We start from the raw sequence: 19,844 nt of genomic DNA, 5'->3' as shown, positions 1-19,844 counted from the left end.
TACACTTGTCTACATTGAGATTCAATTTCCATTCCCTGCACCATGCGTCAATTCCTTCTTACCATCTCTCGATATACCACAGCATCATCTGCAAAAAGCCTCAGTGAACTTCCGATGTTATCCACAAGGTCGTTTATGTATATTGTGAATATCAACGGTCCTACGACACTCCCCTGCGGCACACCTGAAATCACTCTTACTCCGGAAGACTTCTCTCCATTGAATGACATGCTGTGTTCTATTATCTAGGAACTCTTCAATCCAACCACACATTTGGTCTGATAGTCCATATGCTCTTACTTTGTTCATTAAACGACTGTGGGGACTGTATCGTACGCCTTGCGGAAGTCAAGAAACACGGCATCTACCTGGGAATCCGTGTCTATAGCCCTCTGAGTCTCGTGGACGAATAGCGCGAGCTGAGTTTCACACGATCATCTTTTTCGAAACCCATGCTAGATTTCTACAGAGTAGATTTCTAGTCTCCAGAAAAGTCATTATACTCGAACATAATACGTGTTCCAAAATTCTACAACTGATCGACGTTACAGGTATAGGTCTGTAGTTCTGCACATGTGTTCGACGTCCCTTCTTAAAAACGGGGATGACCGGTGCCCTATTTCCAATCCTTTGGAACTCTACTCTCTTCTAGAGGCCTACGGTACACCGCTGCAAGAAGGGGGGCAAGTTCCTTTGCGTACTCTGTGTAAAATCGAACTGGTATCCCATCAAATCCAGCAGCCTTTCCTCTTTTGAGCGATTTTAATTGTTTCTCTATCCCTCTGTCGTCTATTTCGATATCCACCATTTTGTCATCTGTGCGACAATCTAGAAAGGGAACTACAGTGCAGTCTTCCTCTGTGAAACAGCTTTGGAAAAAGACATTTAGTATTTCGTCCTTTAGTCTGTCACCCTCTGTTTCAGTACCATTTTGGTCACAGAGTGTCTGGACATTTTGTTTTGATCCACCTACCGCTTTGACATAAGAACAAAATTTCTTAGGATTTTCTGCCAAGTCAGTACATAGAACTTTACTTTCGAATTCATTGAACGCCTCTCGCATAGCAATGCTCACATTACATTTCGCTTCGCGTAATGTTTGTTTGTCTGCAAGGCTTTGGCTATGTTTATGTTTGCTGTGAAGTTCTCTTTGCTTCCGCAGCAGATTTCTAACTCGGTTGTTGTACCACCGTGGCTCTATTCCATCTCTTACGATTTTGTTTGGCACATACTCATCTAATGCATATTGTACGATGGTTTTGAACTTTGTCCTCAATATCACATGTTTGACAGCAATCAAATCACTGCTAACACCAGGTTTATTGACAAATTAATGTCTAACCATAGGGTTGCACCCCTTACTTGCAATTAGTGTAGTCCTCGAATAAATTTTCGAGCAGTCTTGCACACAGTGACCTTTGAATAAAATCTTCAGATGAAACTTACAAGCGACACACCATTACGACACCGCAGACTTTTAGCCAAAATGGTGGTGAGTGTATTTAAGAGGAGAGATGCAGGTATCCGACAATGTAAGACAAATTTTATTGTTGATAAGTAATGCATGTTAATATTGAGAGGGTGCCAGAACACATTATTTTCGGAGACTAAAGAACAAGCGCCGGCCGCGGTGGTCTCGCGGTTCTAGGCGCGCAGTCCGGAACCGTGCGACTGCTACGGTCGCAGGTTCGAATCCTGCCTCGAGCATGGATGTGTGTGATGTCCTTAGGTTAGTTAGGTTTCAGTACTTCTAAGTTCTAGGGGACTTATGACCACAGCAGTTGAGTCCCATAGTGCTCAGAGCCATTTGAATCATAAAGAACAAGCGCAGGATAAAACATGCCGTGAAAGGCAAAATAATGCATTCTACTAGTGTCTGAGAGTTCTGTCACTGGTATAATAATTCCATTATTGGTAATTATATTAGCAGGACTGAGTGCTAGTGGTTGTCTTACAGGCAAAGATACGCGTATCAGACTCCAGTGAAATTTGCAAAGAATGATTGTGAACTAATGAACAAGCAGAGAAGTCATGAATGGACCATGGAAGCGGTAGTTGATGGGTAAGGCTTTAAGCCCCACTATCACAGACTGTATTTGGTCATAAAGCCAGAAGAATACTCCATCTTAAGCATATTTCTCAACACACTGCTCAAAGTTTCGACACACTTAAATACTCTAAGAAACTCAACATCAGAAAATTTGCTGGTGGCTTCATTCGAGATGCCCTTTCTACTTCGACGTGGCGAGGCGTCGATAAATGAATCGTCAATATTGATCCTTCAACAAAAGCTGGAACACTCTGAGTCACGTTCTTTAATGGACAACTAATTTATGGCACTTTCGTGTTTTCGTGTACTGTAAAAATGTGATCAATATCATTATGTCAGTGCAACTCTGTCTCGTATATCTCATCGGAAACAGTAGAGCATCACATTGCGACCGACAGAGGCTGCTGGTCTGCGGTGAGGCGTAATGGCGGTCAGCAGCTATTCGCAATGTGTGTTCCCCGACCACACATGTGAACCGCTACCGCCAGAAGCAATCTACGTGGAACGCAATGGCTTGTGATTTGCAGCTCTCCAGCAATGTAGCATCGGCAGCAGACGTGGGCAGAGTCGAGAGTTCGCAAGTGGAAGATGAGGATCACGCATGGACGGACGAGCTCACTCCAGAATTCTTAACAATAAAAATGTCTCTGAGCACTATGGGACTTAACTTCTGACGTCATCAGTCACCTAGATCGTAGAACTTTTTAAACCTAACTAACCTAAGGACATCACACACATCCATGCCCGAGACAGGATTCGAACTTGCGACCGTAGCGGTCGCGCGGTTCCAGACTGTAGAGCCTAGAACCGCTCGGCCACTACGGCCGGCTCTTAACAATATTAGGATAAATAAAGGCTATAGCATCCTTAATCACCACACAGGTTGCCACTGCCGCTGGGACTGATGAGCTCGGGGTGAAAGCAATGTGCATCACATAGACTGTTCAGAACTCTCCTTGTCGTTTGCTAAACTGGAAATCTTCCTTTAACCCTTTTGCACCACTTCACACAGACAGTCGCATTCCATGGGCACGCTGGATCCTGATTTGTTATTCACGACCAGAGCATTATTGTGAAATCGATCTGCCAAAGCAGCTATTACCGCTTTGCTTCTCATTTGCTCTTTTATTATTGTTCTGCTGTTATTTGTCTACTTGGCTTGGGTGATTTCATATAGGGTCTATGGATCGTAACCCGAATGTTCTCTTGACCCCCACCCCCCATCCCCTCGCTGTCTATACATTTACATAGAAGTTATTATAGTTGTTGTGGAATATTCGTTAAGATGGTATTCCAGTACCATGCTGTTTCAGGTAAAATGTGATAAACTGAAAACCATTTATAAGGACCTCATAGATGTAAGTGGACTAGTTGGAAAATTTGAAGTATTGATGGAATGAAAATAAAAAGAAATAATTTCTTAGTCAATTTATGTCCCATTTCTTGTCAGGTTATTGAGTTTTGGGCTCTAGACCGTAGACGCACCACAGGCAGATTCCGGGGGTTCCGCTGGTCGCACAAGGTCCAATTTAACATTTTTTAGGTCGAAATCGATTAAAATTGCTAGAAACGTTAAATAAATGAAATTGTTGTCACAAACATGACATGGGCAAAACGGTTCTTTTGAAAAGTAAACCAAACATGTAAAAGTTTCCGGCCTGAGTGGCCGTGCGGTTCGAGGCGCTACAGTCTGGAGCCGAGCGACCGCTGCGGTCGCAGGTTCGAATCCTGCCTCGGGCATGGATGCGTGTGATGTCCTTAGGTTAGTTAGGTTTAATTAGTTCTACGTTCTAGGCGACTGATGACCTCAGAAGTTAAGTCGCATAGTGCTCAGAGCCATTTGAACCATTTTTGTAAAAGTTTTTTGTATGTACAGAAGGCACGCATGCATGTGTACGTATGTAGATGTATATATGTTACTATTATTTCATTATTTGGTCAGCGCGACGGAATGTCATACCTAACGGTCTGGGTTTGATTCCCAGCTGGGTCGGCGATTTTCTCCGCTCAGGGACTGGGTGTTGTGTTGTCCTTATCATCATCATTTCATCCCCATCGATACGCAAGTGGCATCAACTCGAAAGACTTCCATCAGGCGAACGGTCTACCCGACGGAAGGCCCTAGCTACACGCCTTTTCCATTTCCATTTCATTATTATTCTTTCTGTTTTACATAAGTAGAGATGAAACTGCTGACGATTATGTATACGAACAGATATGTATGTTGAGTCATCAGTTATGATAGTCCCTTTTTATTTTTTAGCTTAGTACTCTTTTTCCTTTGATGAACCTGTTACTCATTTTCAAATTTTAACTAATTTTATTCGGTAGAGCCCGTTTCTACTTGTGTTTACGAAGTTTAAACTAGCTAAAAGTGCTTATGGAGTTTTAATATAGCACTCCGGCTTGAGGCCACGAGTGGCCTACCGGGAACATCCGACCGCCGTGTCATCCTCAGTGTAGGATGCGGATAGGAGGGGCATGGGGTCAGCACACCACTCTCCCGGTCGTAAAATGGTATTCTTGACCGAAGCCGCTACTACTCGGTCGATTAGCACGTCAATTGGCATCGCGAGGCTGAGTGCACTCCGAAAAAGTGGCAACAGCGCATGGCGGCCTGGATGGTCACCCATCCAAGCACCAACCACGCCAGAAAGCGCTTAACTTCGGTGACCTCACGGGAACCGGTGTAACCACTGCGGCAAGGCCGTTGCCCACAGTTTTAATATAGAGTTTACAATACGTTTTACTTTCTTCAAATTTTGTGGATCACTAAATTTGGGTAGTTTAAATCAAAAAGAACAAAGTATGGTATGTATCTTCATAGATGTAGGCATCCTAATTTTGTAACAGCTGAAAATGGATCACCCTTTCACAAATTTAGCAGAAGGCCGACCGAACGCCAGAAGAGCTGGCCGGCCGCTGTGACCGAGCGGTTCCAGGCGCTTCAGTCAGGAACCGCGCTGCTACTATGGTCGCAGGTTCGAAACCTGCCTCAGGCATGGATGTGTGTGATATCCTTAGGTTAGTTAGGTTTAATTAGTTCTAAGTCTAGGGGACTGATGACCTCAGATGTGAAGTCCCATAGTGCTTAGAGCTATTTGAACCATTTTTAACCAGAAGTGCTACACACGTAACCGCTCGTAAATTGGGGGTGGTCTCCAGGCTGGAAATACAGTTCTGATAATTGTCAATATCTCTCAGAATTCTGATGCTTCCCACGGAGTCATTGCGTTTACAATCGGAAGAACAGTTGTGAAATTTCTCTTTAGTTTAAAGGTGAGTGGCTACTGGTTCTTTCCTAAGGAAGCGTTACATCGGGTAACAGGGCTATGTATACCTTGTTCCCAGAACTTACCTGGGACTGCTTGTAATCTGCTTCTTGTTGCCCGTATGACACATGTAACCTTCGGCGTGAACATTCTACTCGTGCTGAATGAAATTTACCCAGTATTGCTGTAAGAGTGAGCAGGGTCGGATTTGTGTATGCTAGGATGGCCTCCGCTTCGATCCAAAATAATGGGCGCTGTTAAGTGCCAAGCGATTTTTTAGACATTTTCCCGTCAAATGATTAATCTTCGGCTCAAGATAGGGTAACGCAATGCCCCACCACACATTAGAACTGACCAATACGAGGAGAAAAATCGTGTACGTACTAATGAGTGTTGACGTGTTCGAACCTAACATGTCCGAATGTTTGCACGTGAAAGGTCGTACACGAGGGCACGCATGAGATAAGGGGCCAAATCGAAAATTATTTGGTAGTAAGGTAGGATCAAAATATTACAAAACTAACATTTTTGCCCTTAAGTAAATTTTGCTCCGTTTCGTAAATTGTATAATCAGTGCAATTTTAGTGTTACTCGAAGTATCTTTATCGGCTTTTTTCCTCCAAAATGTTCGGAAAGTTTCCACACGTGTTGTGAGAAAAGACGTGCGAGCGGAGGCAACGTCAAAATTTTCTGCTAGGCCATTGTATGCGATACGTAGTACATTTCTGAAAGTTACATGAATTGTTAAGTGTTTGAACTTCGGCTGTGCATGTTTCCTGTGAAAGTAGTTGCATCTGTGTACATGCACAGCCAATGACATTAAATGTTAAGTTGCAGATCTTTCATAACTGACTTAAGATTTTGTAATAGGATCGAATCGTACGATCGTGTGACGGATTTTTTCTCTTTTGGACACTATATAAAATGAGTACTCTAAAATGGTTCAAATGGCACTGTGCACTACGGGACTTAACTTCTGAGGTCATCAGTCCCCTAGAACTTAGAACTACCTAAACCTAACTAACCTAAGGACATCACACACATCCATGCCCGAGGCAGGATTCGAACCTACGACCGCAGCGGTCGCGCGGTTCCAGACCGTAGCGCCTAGAACCGCTCGGCCATCCCGTCCGGCTTGAGTACTGTAAAATGGGGATACTTGAAACAACGGGGTAACTTGAAACGATTTGCATTGACCTTGTTTTTAATGTTGGCATCATATAATTTTTGATTTTGTGTGCGATTCTGAACTACCATATGATTAGCAATAATTTCTGCGGGGAACTGGAGTACAGTAAATGAAGTTACTATCCTCTAGATATTGTTTGTGTTATTGGCGGTTTATTTTGGTGACCAGTAGTGTGTCTTTTTCTGTATATTTTTTTCTTATGCTTATCAATCGCAAATAATCAAGTGAAAAGACTTCCATCGAGTAGGCTATTACTAGAATATCGCAGTAATAGCAAACCTTTTGCTTCAGGTCAGGCGACTGTATACATGATGTAGTACATTTGTGCATGTTATATGAATTGTTAAATGTTTGAGTTTCGGCTATATATATATATATATATATATATATATATATATATATATATATATATATATATATATATATATAGGAAGTGCTTTGCATATATTCTGCGAAGTACATGCACAGTCAATGACGTTAAGTATGTAAGTTGGCAGATTTTTCATAACTGACTTGCGAGAGTGTCAAATCCGTGAATTCATGATCAGTATATGAAAACAATTTGTGTTGTTTTGAATGCCCTGCCATCCAGGTTCTTATCGGTAGATCTTAATTCGTGCCGTTGCTGTTTACAGGTTTTGCGTTAAAACTGACTGCGATAAACAATGCAAAACGTCACATTTTCATAATTTTATAGCTATTGCTGAGCGGTTCTAGGCGCTATGGTCGCAGGTTCGAATCCTGCCTCGGGCATGGATGTGTATGATGTCCTTAGGTTAGTTACGTTTAGGTAGTTCTAAGTTCTAGGGTACTCATGACCTAAGATGTTAAGTCCCATAGTGCTCAGAGCCATTTGAACTGTTTGATAAATATTGTGCTGTCAAAGCCTCTGTAGCTGAAAAATTAAATTACTGGAAAAATTCTAAGGCATAGATGTGTAATAGATGAGTTGGAATATTTTAAGTGTTAAAAGAATAATGCATAAAAGTAAGAGTCTTGCCTATAATACAGTCGGCTCTCAGCCGTGTTGTGAAGCGGACGCGCGTGGGGCTCTGTGCGGCGCTCCGCAAGCGGTCCATTGTTTACTCGCGCGGGTAGAGTGGTATTGCAGCGTAAAAGATCACCTCGAACGACGATGGCGCTTTCTTATAGAAAGGCCACGATCAAAGTAACGTTCGATGCCCAGTACGCAAGACCTAAGGCATACGAAGAAGAGCGTTTCCTGCGTGAAGTAATGCGCGTCGATCCACAGGAACTTATCGGTATACATCTTTCGATCATCTCCAGTACTGTTTACCTGAAACTTGTCGACGAAGCAGTGTGCGAACGACTTCTTCGACGTTCCACCGATGGATATCATTTCCAACACTCGGACGGCAACGTGGGTGTAGTGACTGTCGACCATGCAGGACTCGGAGTTCCGAACATACGAATCTTCGAACTGCCGTTTGAAGTTCCGGCCACGCTTGTCGTGGACGGTCTGCGGCCTTACGGGGAAGTATTAAGTCACGTGGAAGAAAAGTGGCATACGTTCGAGACGTATCCTGTACTGAATGGAGTGCGTCAGGTGCGAATCGAACTGCGTAAACACATCCCATCGTACGTGACCGCAGGTGGCTGTCGAGCGATCGTCATTTATGACGGTCAACCTCGGACTTGTTCAGGGTGCGGGCAGGAAGGGCATGTACGCTCTGAATGCCTGCAGCGACGCCTAGTCCAGATACCACGTGCAGACACGACGCCTACATCGCAACCGACAACGCTGCCCATTACATACGTTAAGGCAGCGAGGAACATGTCGGACACGGACGGTGCTCCGTTCCAGTTACCAATCAGCGCGGGCCCGGTTTCCGCGCCCACGACGACGAAGCCTCCATCGGAACCGTTGCCATGCTCGATAGCAGTGACCATGTCTGCACCCCAACCGCGTGAGGAAGGAGAGCATCAGCAAATCGATTGGAGCTCGGACACGGAGGATCAGGAGGTGCCTACTGTTTGTCCTGATCCACAGGACGCGGATACGCGTTGCCGCAAGCACAAGTCGCCGAAGCGACGAAAGAAGAGGAGCCTGTGTGCAGTAAATAATTTTCTAAATGATGACACGTTGCAGGAGGATGTGGACAACACACCAACGGTTTCTGGTCCGCTGCTGGCACCGTCCGCCCAAGGACAAAGCCAAGCTGACGATGCTCAGCTCACCGACGAGACCTTTGGCGATTTTGAGGTTACGACATTGGAAGAACGTCATGCGTCACATAACGTACCACACCTCCAGCTTGGTGACTGGGCGTCGAGATGGAGATGAAAAGAATGATATCAGACTCGAGCGACAACCAGATGCTCGCGGCCGTCGGATCGTCGGACGGACATCTCGTCTCAGCCGATTGATAATATATACGGCGCGGATGACAGCGATGGTCGGACGGACGATGTGGCGTATACTAGCTTAAACGACTGCAGGATACGTCATCGTACTATCAAATGATCCTGGTGTATTGGATAGGTACAGTCAATGTCAACAGCATTAGCTCCACGATCAATACTCAGTTGTTAAAAGAGGAGGACATTGCTATCGTGTTTCTTCAAGAGGTACGGCCTGATTTGCGCCTAGATTTTTATGGATACGCGTCTTACGTCAACCCAACTTCCGACGGTGGTGGTGGTACGGCCATACTACTACGCGATGGCATCGAACCAACGGATATACAGTTTTTGCCATCAGCGAGAGGCATTGCGCTCACCATCGGCTCAGACCGTCTTGTGAATCTGTATGCCCCGTCTGGTACTGCGAAGCGCCGAGAGCGAACACTATATTACTCCACTGAGGTAGCTCCATTGTTTCGAGGCGCTACAGAGCACCTGGTGGTGGGCGGGGACTTTAACAGCGTCTTACGCCCTGAGGACCAGATCCCTCACCATGTCCCATGTCCAACCCTGCATGCTATGGTCAGAGATCTCGCTTTGCATGATACATGGAGGCTAATCCACGGTGACCGACGCGGATATACACGCTTCACTATCCACTCGGCCAGCAGGTTGGACAGGATTTATGTCTCCCGAGGTCTTCGGGCAGCAACTTTCGGTGCTGAGCTGTGGCCCACTGCATTCACCGACCATCAGGCATTCATCTGCCCCGTAACTCTGCCATGATAACAGACGGGCCGTAGTAGAAGACCTTTGACTCTTAACGTTAACATTCTCCGGGAATAGGCTTGCCGTGTAGCCGTCACTGATATCTGGCAGAAATGTGAGCGACGGCGTCATACCTATGATTCCCCGACACAATGGTGGACACACTGCGCCAAACCAATTCTTCGCCACATGGACGACACAGGGCGCTTTGGCTCCGATCCACTTCTGAGTTTTACTACACGGACTTGCGGGAGCTACCGTCACAACCACCTTCGCCAGAGCTCTAAATGGCCGTCCACCGAACACAGGCACGGCTTCTGCAGATCACGGGTGACAGATTGGACGGTACGCGGGTTCGATCGAGACTGCAAGATTCCATCCCAGAGGAACGTGCCTCTCTTCATCACATCGTCAGAGAACGGAGACACCGTAAGAGACACTGCAGTTATTTCAGCGGGCGGGCAACGCGCATAGACACACAACACCATATCCCGTTACCTCACAGATTATTACCGCACTCTCCATCTAGCAGATCATCAGCGTGACAGTGACATTGAGGACGTCCTGTGCGACCTGCCACCTTCGGGTAGGGCGCAAGGCGACGCCACATTCATGGAGGCCATCACGTGGGAAGAAATGCGCATGGCCCTCTCGCGTGTCGCGAGAAACAAATCACCTGGACCTGACGGTCTTCCGCTTGAATTTTATAGCACCTTTTCTGACCTGACGGTGGAAGTTTGGCGGCAGATGTGCTGCGAACTCCCGGATCCGGACTTCCGCCCCCCCCCCCTCCCGAATTTTTGGTAGGGTTGATCATTCCTGTGCCAAAACCAAACGGGGGGTTCAGACCGCAAGACTTCCGGCCGTTGACGTAATTGAATTCGGATTACAAGCTGTTCGCCCTCATTCTTCGTGCTCGCCTCATCGCTATTGTCAAAGATGCCATTTATACCAACCAAACATGTCTGGGAGGTAGCAGTAATATACACACATCGCTAAGATTTTATAGAGGTGTGGTGGCGCTCATGTCGGCATGCCGCTTAGAAGGCGCCCTTGTGGCGGTTGACCTAGATCACGCACTTGACCGAGTTGAGCACCATTTCTTGCAGGCTGTCTTAGAGAAGATGCGACTGTTCCCAACATTGGCAGGCGTGGTTCTCCGTCTCCTCCACGGAGCCCCTTCGGCAGTTCTGGTCCAAGACTACCTCTCGCCACCGTTCACCATTGAGCGCTCAGTCAGCCTTTCTCTTCGCCGTCGCCCTCGAGCCTGCACTGCACTACGACAGCGTTTTGAGGGTATTCTCATCTGCGATGTGCATTTTAAATGTTGTGCCTATGCGAACGATATAATATTCTTGGCGAGGTCGGCAGTAGATACATGTAACGCGATCGCGTGGTTTCAGCAATACGGAGAGGTGGCAGGGAGCCGTGTCAACATGAGAAAGTCGCACTACATGGATGAGGGCAGAGGATAGCATTTCAGTACGTCAGTGCCCATTACCAAAGTCCTGGCGATGAAGTGTTTGGGCGTGACCAGCCATGGGAACGCGCAGCGTACAGCAGCAGATGCGTATCGCAGACTACTTAATGTGATCCACACGTTAGTTCGTCTCCATAACTTTCGAACACTTGAGTTGATCATGATGGTACATTTTGTCAACTCTACCGGCAAGGACACCCTCCCTGGTACACTTATTCAAGATGTGGAGCCTCGGTCCCTCTGTCCGCTGATTCCTGCTGGACATATCAGGCCAGCACTGTGTCACATTCGCACCTATCTGGTCGACATGAGCTATCTGTTGGATGTCTTGCCGACCACGGGGGATCCCAGAACCAAGGTCTTCTAGCGCAACTTTCAACGGAAGCTGCCTGCTAATGTGGTTGAACGTCGACATCCGGCGGTTGGCTGGAGACCGATGTTGAGTAACATACACTTCCCTTTCCTTCCCATCACGGTCAGGGCGCTGTGGTATGTGATAACGACTGAAAAATTCCGCACGCGACAACGTTTACACATGATCCATCTTGCCGAGGATCCTCTCTGCCCCAGATGCGCCGCTATTGACACCAACATGCACAGTTTAATTTTTGCTACGGCTACCAACTGCTGGCTGCTCTCACGGCGCATATTGGCAGTGTTGCTACGACGAACACCTCAGTCCGTAGAGCCCACCGAGCTGATCCATCCCGACGTCACTTACTTCCCTGCTGCTCGCCATAACGCCACGGTGTGGGTTAAGGGTATGACATTGTCATACTTTTTTATGAGAGCGTTTCAGGGTTGTTAGATCTCTGGCATTATTTAACGAGTAACTACACGATATTACGGCGCAATGCGTCTTACGGTACGCTCTTTGCGAATTACTTGGGGTCGTTGTTTACGCGTCCTCCAGACCATTGGGGTGTAACTTGTGTGAGAAGAGACTGACAGATTGCACATGATGGACTGATGAGAGACATCAACGGTAATTGTTGGGTGTTCCACCCTCGCTCAACGAGCAAACGACCAGGAGATCTCGCCGTCTTGCTGCTGTCGACACCCCCCGAGAAAAAATAAAAAATAGAACACAAAAGAATTACAAATAAATGCATAAGAACAAAACGAACAACAACAAAAATATAATAAAGTATTGTACCCTTTCCTTTATCCTTTACTTTTTTTAATAAAATGTTCAGAGGCATATTTAATTTTTGTTCGTGGACGGAACCTGAAGTGGTGGCGCACGATCGCCTTAGTTAGCTTTAGGGTGAAAGTGGCGGTGATACTGACGAACCGATTCCACAGACCGAACGTGAGGAGAGGGGCTAGTGTAATTGTTTAATAAAAACCATACAAAAATGCATGTTTTTTAACAAACCTACGTTTTTTTAAAATGAACCCCGTTAGTTTTGTTAACACATCTGAACATATAAACAAATACGTAATCAGTGCCGTTTGTTGCATTGTAAAATGTTAATTACATCCGGAGATATTGTAACCCAAAGTTGACGCTTGAAACCTCCGACTTTCAGTTGCGTGTTGTAACAAACACGGGCCATGGTCGGCGAGCAGCATCCGCAGGGACATGTTTACGATGACGACCGTGTTTACGAGTGTGGCTGTAGTGCACTGTTGTGGTTTGGTCTAGCTGTCGCAATGTCCGCATGTAGAGCTTGCTGCTATTGTTATTCTGCATTCGTCTCCGCACGCAGACCAATTGTAGTACACCGTGTTACCAGACGTCTGTGATAGTGTAGTGTTGTAGGAACTGTGACCATGGTGAATTCGAACTCTGAAGAGGCGGATATGATACTCATCTATGGCGAGTGTCGACGAAATGCAGTTGAAGCCTGCAGGGTGTATGCAGAACGGTACCCGGACAGAGAGAATCCACCGTGCCACAAATTGCAAAACATCTACCGCCAACTGTATGCAACAGGTATGGTCGTAGCACGCAAACGGGTCCGTAACAGGCCCGTCACAGGAGAAGCGGGTGCAGTTGGTGTGTTAGCTGCTGTTGCTATGAACCAACACATGAGTACACGGGACATTCCGAGAGCCGGTGGACTGATTCAAAGTAGTGTCATGCGCATACTGCATCGCCACCGCTTTCACCCGTTTCATGTGTCGCTACATTAGCAATTACATGGTGGTGACTTTAATCATCGATTGCAATTCTGTCAATGGTCATTAACAGAGAATGCGTTGCAGTTCTACCTGTTTACCGATGAAGCGGGTTTCACAAACCACGGGGCAGTGAATCTATGGAACATGCATGTGGACAATCCTCGCTGGCTCAGACAGGTAGAGCGACAGCGACCGTGGACTGTAAATGTATCATGCGGAATCATTGGCGACCACCTCATTGGTCCTCACTTCATTGCAGGGGCCCAAACAGCTGCAACATACATCGCGTTTCTACAGAATGATCTGCCAACGTTGCGCGAACATGGCCCACTGAAAACGCGTCGACGTATGTGGTATCAGCATGATGGTGCACCTGCACATTCCGCAATTAACACTAGGCTGACCCTTGACAGGATGTTCGACGGGCGTTTCATAGGACGTGATGGACGCATAAATTGGCTAGCCCGTTCTCCTGATCTTACACCTCTGGACTTCTTTCTGTGGGGTACGTGAAAGGAGAATGTGTGCCGTGATGTGCCTACAACCCCAGAGGATATTACACAACGTATTGTGGCAGCCTGCGCCGACATTAGACCAAATGTTCTGCGGCGTGTACGAAATTCATTACGCCAGAGATTGCAGTTGTGTGCAGCAAATGATGGACACCACATTGAACATCTATTGGCCTGACATGTCGGGACACACTCTATTCCACTCCGTAATTGAAAACGGAAACCACGTGTGTACGTGTACCTTACCCCTCATGGTAATGTACATGTGCGTCAGTGAAAAAGACCAATAAAAAGTGTTAGCATGTGGACGTAATGTGCTGTTCCAGTCTCTTCTTTACCTAAGGTCCATCACCGTTCCCTTTGGATCCCTACGTAATTCGGTGCTCCGATACACACGACCGAACAGCAGAGGAGTGGTACTCAAGCGTCAACTTTAGGCTACAATATCTCCGGATGTAATTAACTTTTTACAATGCAATAAACGGCACTGATTACGTATTTGTTTATATGTTCAGATGTGCTAACAAAACTAACGGGGTTCCATTAAAAAAAACTAGGTTTGTGTTAAAAAACATACTTCCATGCATTTTTGTATGGTTTTTATTAAACAATTACACTAGCCCCTCTCCTCACGTTCATCGCAAAGAAGGTAGCGTTAAATTGTAAATAAAATTGTTCTTAAAAATAACAACAAAATAGAAAAAGAAAAAAGAAAAAAGGAAAAAAGTGGTTAGCGCGACAGAATGTCAATCCTAAGGGCCCGGGTTCGATTCCCCGCTGGGTCGGAGATTTTCTCCGCTCAGGGACTGGGTGTTGTGTTTCCTAATCATCATTTCATTCCCATCGAAGCGCAAGTCGCCGAAGTGGCGTCAAATGGAAAGACTTGCATCCGGCCAACGGTCTACCCGACGGGAGGCCCTAGTCGCACTATATTTATATTGTAGTTAGGGTATCAATAAACAGTGTTCTGATCCACAGTGCATTTATTCAGTATCATATTTCAGTTATCCTAATGTTCTGTTGGCACAGTACTTCAGAAATTGTTGATCAGTTGGTCACAGAATTTTCAGGGGTCTCGTATTTCTATGGGAGTAAATGGTAGGCTTAAGGGACAAGTTCTGCAACACGAAATTGTCAACATGCTATTTAAATGTTGATAAAACAGAAGCTTCTCTTGGCTCCCTGTGTCAACTAAATTTGATAGCGGCTGCGACAATGGTCCCCGACGACAGAGTAAAGCGTTTTATCGTTGTTGACGTCTACTGTCTTTACTACCGACAGTGGTTACGGCGATACAAGCGTTGTTTTCGGATGATGTCGAGAATGGGTAGCCGTCGGTGGTGTGAATATTGTTATTGTGTAATACTGTTAACAGTTTCGAGCTTTTGGTCGCATGCTCGAGGGTGGCTGCTCACAGCACCCTGACGTCTCTTTCTACAATACGGCCTCCAGCCTAACAGTTGTTGGTCCTCTGAATGTGTGTCAAACTGACGGCAGATTAACTAATCGCATAAGCAGAATTAAGAACATCCAGACGGTCGATAGTACAATCGTAGAAACTGTTCCTTAATTACCAACAAAATTACATCTACATCTACATACATACTCCGCAATCCACCATACGGTGTGTGACGGTGGGTACCTCGTACCACAACTAGCATCTTCTCTCCCTATCCCAGTCCCAAACAGAACGAGGGAAAATGACTGCCTATATGCCTCTGTAGGAGCCCTAATCTCTCTTATCTAACCTTTGTGGTGTTTCCGCGAAATATAAGTTGGCGGCAGTAAAATTGTACTGCAGTCAGCCTCAAATGCTGGTTCTTTAAATTTCCTCAGTAGCGATTCACGAAAAGAACGCGGAATCGTTATCACCTGAAGGTGCGTCTTCTAGGGGCGCGAAACCGGTCGTGACTTTTAATAAAAAGAATTCTACAGTCCGGATTATTTCTTTCAAAATTTGCAGTAAGAGTTTCATATACCGTAAAACTTAGGACCGCTGCCAACCGCGACATTGGGTGCCGCCGGGCGGCTTTGCGGGCGCATGACGCGGTAACAAAAGAATGTAGGCAGAGCAGACACGGTCGGGGGACCACCCTAGCGAAGATATGGGCTGCAAACAGGGAAATCTACTGAGGTAAGCGACTTTGACAAAGAGCAGATTATTATTACGCAAAGACTGTGAACGAGCAACTCGGAAACAGCGAAACTGGTCGAATGTTCACGTGCTACTGTCGTGAGCATCTACAGCAAAAGGCAGGAGAGTGAAATTACCACTAGGTGCTAAATCGTTGGAAGTCAACGACTCTTCACAGAACGTGGGTTCCGGAGGCTTGTCTGTTCTGTAAAGTAGGATAGATGGTGATTTATGGCATCTCTGACGAAAGAGCACAATGCTGGTGCACGTACACAAGTTTCGGAGCGCACTGTTCGTCGTAAATTGTTGAACAAGGAGCTACGCAGCAGACCACTCCAAAGTACTCACATTATGACCCAATGACATCGTCAATGATGACAGCAGTGGGAGCGGGACCATAGGATTAGGCTGTCGACCAACGGAAAGGTGTCTGTTCTACATCTACATCTACATACATACTCCGCAATCCACCAGACGGTGCGTGGCGGAGGGTATCTCGTACCACAACTAGCATCTTCTCTCCCTGTTCCACTCCCAAACAGAACGAGGGAAAAACGACTGACTATATGCCTCTGTACGAGCCCTAATCCTCTTATCTTATCTTTGTGGTCTTTCCGCGTAATGTAAGTTGGCGGCAGTAAAATTGTACTGCAGTCAGCCTCAAATGCTGGTTCTCTAAATTTCCTCAGTATCTATTCACGTAAAGAACGCCTCCTTTCCTCCAGAGGCTCCCATCCGAGTTCCTGAAGCATTTCTGTAACACGCGCCTGATGATCAAACCTACCAGTAACAAATCTAGCAGCCCGCCTCTGAATTGCTTCTATGTCCTCCCTCAATCCGACCTGATAGGGATCCATAACGCTCGAGCAGTACTCAAGAATAGGTCGTATTAGTGTTTTATAATTGGTCTCCTTTACAGATGAACCAAATCTTCCCAAAATTCTACCAGTGAACCGAAGACGACTATCCGCCTTCCCCACAACTGCCATTACATGCTTGTCCCACTTCATATCGCTCTGCAATGTTACGCCCAAATATTTAATCGACGTGACTGTGTCAAGCGCTACACTACTAATGGAGTATTCAAACATTACGGGATTCTTTTTCCTATTCATTTGCATTAATTTACATTTATCTATGTTTAGAGTTAGCTGCCATTCTTTACACTTCGTGATGGAATTGTTCAAACAATAGCGTCCCTATTGTACTCAACGATAACAAACCAAAGCAATAATGAAACTTCCTGGCAGATTAAAACTGTGTGCTCGACCGAGACTCGAACTCGGGACCTTTGCCTTTCGCGGGCAAGTGCTCTACCAACTGAGCTACCGAAGCACGACTCACAACCGGTACTCACAGCTTTACTTCTGCCAGTATCCGTCTCCTACCTTCCAAACACAGTTTTAATCTGCCAGGAAGTTTCATATCAGCGCACACTCCGCTGCAGAGTGAAAATCTCATTCTCAAAGGAATAATGATCACTCAGACTGCAGTGATTTCTTATGTCACGAAACAACTGACAAATACTTCTACGGCAAGATTACATACTACTGTTGCACAAAATTCAGAGAATTTCGAGAATCACAATATACCTTTAGTAGTTGTAAGACAGATTTTCGGCATTCTACCTGCCGTGGGTAATACCTAAAAACATGTTAAATTACCTGTGTTCTTCTCGTCTGATTCAAACTTTCTGCTACCATGGCTGTGTATATGTTGAGGTGACAAAAGTCATGAGATATCTCCTAATATCGTGTCGGACGTCCTTTTGGAGGGTGTAGTGTAGCAACTCGACTTGTCATGGACCCAACAAGTCGTCGGAAGTCGCAGAAATACTGAGCCATGCTGCCTCTATAGCCGTTCAGAACTGCGAAATTGTGGCCGGCGCTGCACGTTGTGCACGAGCTGACCTCTCGCTTCCATCTATATCCGGATCCCGCTCCAGCTACTGCCGGGTCTGGGTGCTGACGAGTCCTCTCCATTTGGCTCGGTCCTCCCACCACTTTTCTTCCTCCTCTTGCTGCCAGGCCACACCTCTCCTTTCCACAGATATTCTCACTCCCATTTTCCACGATGTTCTTGGGCGCCATCTAGGTCTTTTTCCATCCATCTTTAGTTCTTCCATACTTTTGGGGAGTCTCTGGCCATGCATCCTCTTAACATGCCCATACCATCTTAATCTCTTTTTTGCAATTTCTTCTCTCATACTTTCTTGTTTAAGGTCCTTTCTAATCTCTACATTCCTTATTCTGTCCATTCTTGTTTTTCCCTTAACTGCTCTGAGAAATTTCATTTCCCATGCTTGCAGTCTGCTCCAGTCCCTTTCTGTCATTGTCCACCTTTCTCCACCATAGGTGACAATAGGGAAGTAATAATTCTTATACATAAGGAGTTTTGCTATTTCTGAAACTTCCTTATTCCAGATCAGGTGTTTTATTGTTTGGTAGAAATTGCCTCCCTTCTGTAACCTCCTATTAATTTCGTTGGTTATTCTTCCGTCCCGAGATATTTCACTTTCTAAATAAGTGAAACTTCCTACCACTTTGAAGGGTTCTCCATTCAAGGTAATATTTCCGTTGATCCCTTTCTCTTTTCCAAATACCATTACTTCAGTCTTATCTTAATTTATTTTTAATCCATACCTTTTCATTATCTCCTTCCACGCATCACGTTGTAACTGTACATTTACCTCTTTATCACCCCATATTACCATATCATCTGCAAAAATCATCTTCTTGTCTTTTTCTTTTACTATATCTTTAACTGCCCTATTCATTACCCCCATCACAAAATTAATAAGTGCAGGAGATAGAAAACTTTCTTGCTTAAGTCAATGTCTTATTTCGAAGTATTCAGAGTTCCCCAATGGAGTTCTAATTCTACAAATGGTTCAAAAGGCTCTGAGCACTATGGCAATTATCATCTGAGGTCATCAGTCCCCTAGAACTTAGAACTACGTTAACCTAACTAACCGAAGGACATCACACACATCCATGCCCGAGGCAGGATTCGAACCTGCGACTGTAGTAGCCCCGCGGTTCCAGACTGAAGCGCCTAGAACCGCTCGACCACACCGGACGGCTCTAATTCTACAATTGTGTCCTCTGTACATTGTCTTTGTTATATTAATGTATCCATTTTCTATATCTATCTTCTTCATTTTTTCCCAGAGTCTTTTCCTGTCAACTGAGTCATATGCCTCTCGATTATGTCCCATAAATGTTCGATAGGACTCATGTTGCGCGACCTGGATGGCTAAATCATTCACTCACACTCTCCAGAACGTTCTTCAGACTAATACGAACAACTGTGGCCCGGCGATATGACATCGTTGTTTGGGAACATGAATCCATGAATGGCTGCACATGGTCTCCAAGTATCCGAACATAGCTATTTCCAGTCAATCACCGGTTTAGTTGGACCAGCGCGCACAGTCCATTCCATATTAACACAGCCCACGCCATTATGGAGCCACCACCAACTTCCACAGAGCCTTGCTGACAACTTGGACCCATGGTTTCGTCGGTCTGCACCATACTCGAACCCTACCATCAGCTCTTACCAACTGAAATCGGTATTCATCTGATCAGGCCACTGTTTTCCAGTAGTCCAGGGTCCAAACGATATGGTCACAAGCCTAGGAGAGGCGCTGCACGCGAAGTCGTGATGTTAGCAAAGGCACTTCAGTCGGTCCTCTGCTGCAATAGCCCATTCACGGCAAATTTCGCCGCACTGTCCCAACGACTACGTTCGTCGTACATCCCACATTGATTTCTGGGTTATTTCAGGCAGTGATGCTTGTCTGATAGCACTGACAGCTCTACGCAAACGCCGCTGCCCTCAGTCGTTATGTGAAAGCTGTTGACACTGCGTTATCCTCGGTGAAAGGAAATAATCGAAATTTGGAATTATCGGCACACTCGTAACACTGTGAATCTCGCAATATTG

At 45.8% G+C, this 19,844-nt stretch overlaps 1 protein-coding gene and 1 non-coding gene across 2 annotated transcripts in view; one reads left to right on the top strand and one right to left on the bottom strand.

The window, feature by feature from the left end:
* LOC126297875 (uncharacterized) overlaps positions 1-19,844 on the top strand; it is a 314,410-nt gene that overhangs the window by 142,195 nt on the left and 152,371 nt on the right. The window lies entirely within an intron of this gene.
* Trnas-cga (transfer RNA serine (anticodon CGA)) lies at positions 17,158-17,232 on the bottom strand. The gene has a single exon. It is a non-coding gene; the product is annotated as a tRNA-Ser (tRNA).

This window comes from Schistocerca gregaria, chromosome X, assembly GCF_023897955.1.
Source record: "Schistocerca gregaria isolate iqSchGreg1 chromosome X, iqSchGreg1.2, whole genome shotgun sequence".
Lineage (NCBI taxonomy): Eukaryota > Metazoa > Arthropoda > Insecta > Orthoptera > Acrididae > Schistocerca > Schistocerca gregaria.
The sequence above is the reverse complement of the archived record's forward strand: the minus strand, read 5'-3'. Positions and strand labels throughout refer to the sequence as shown.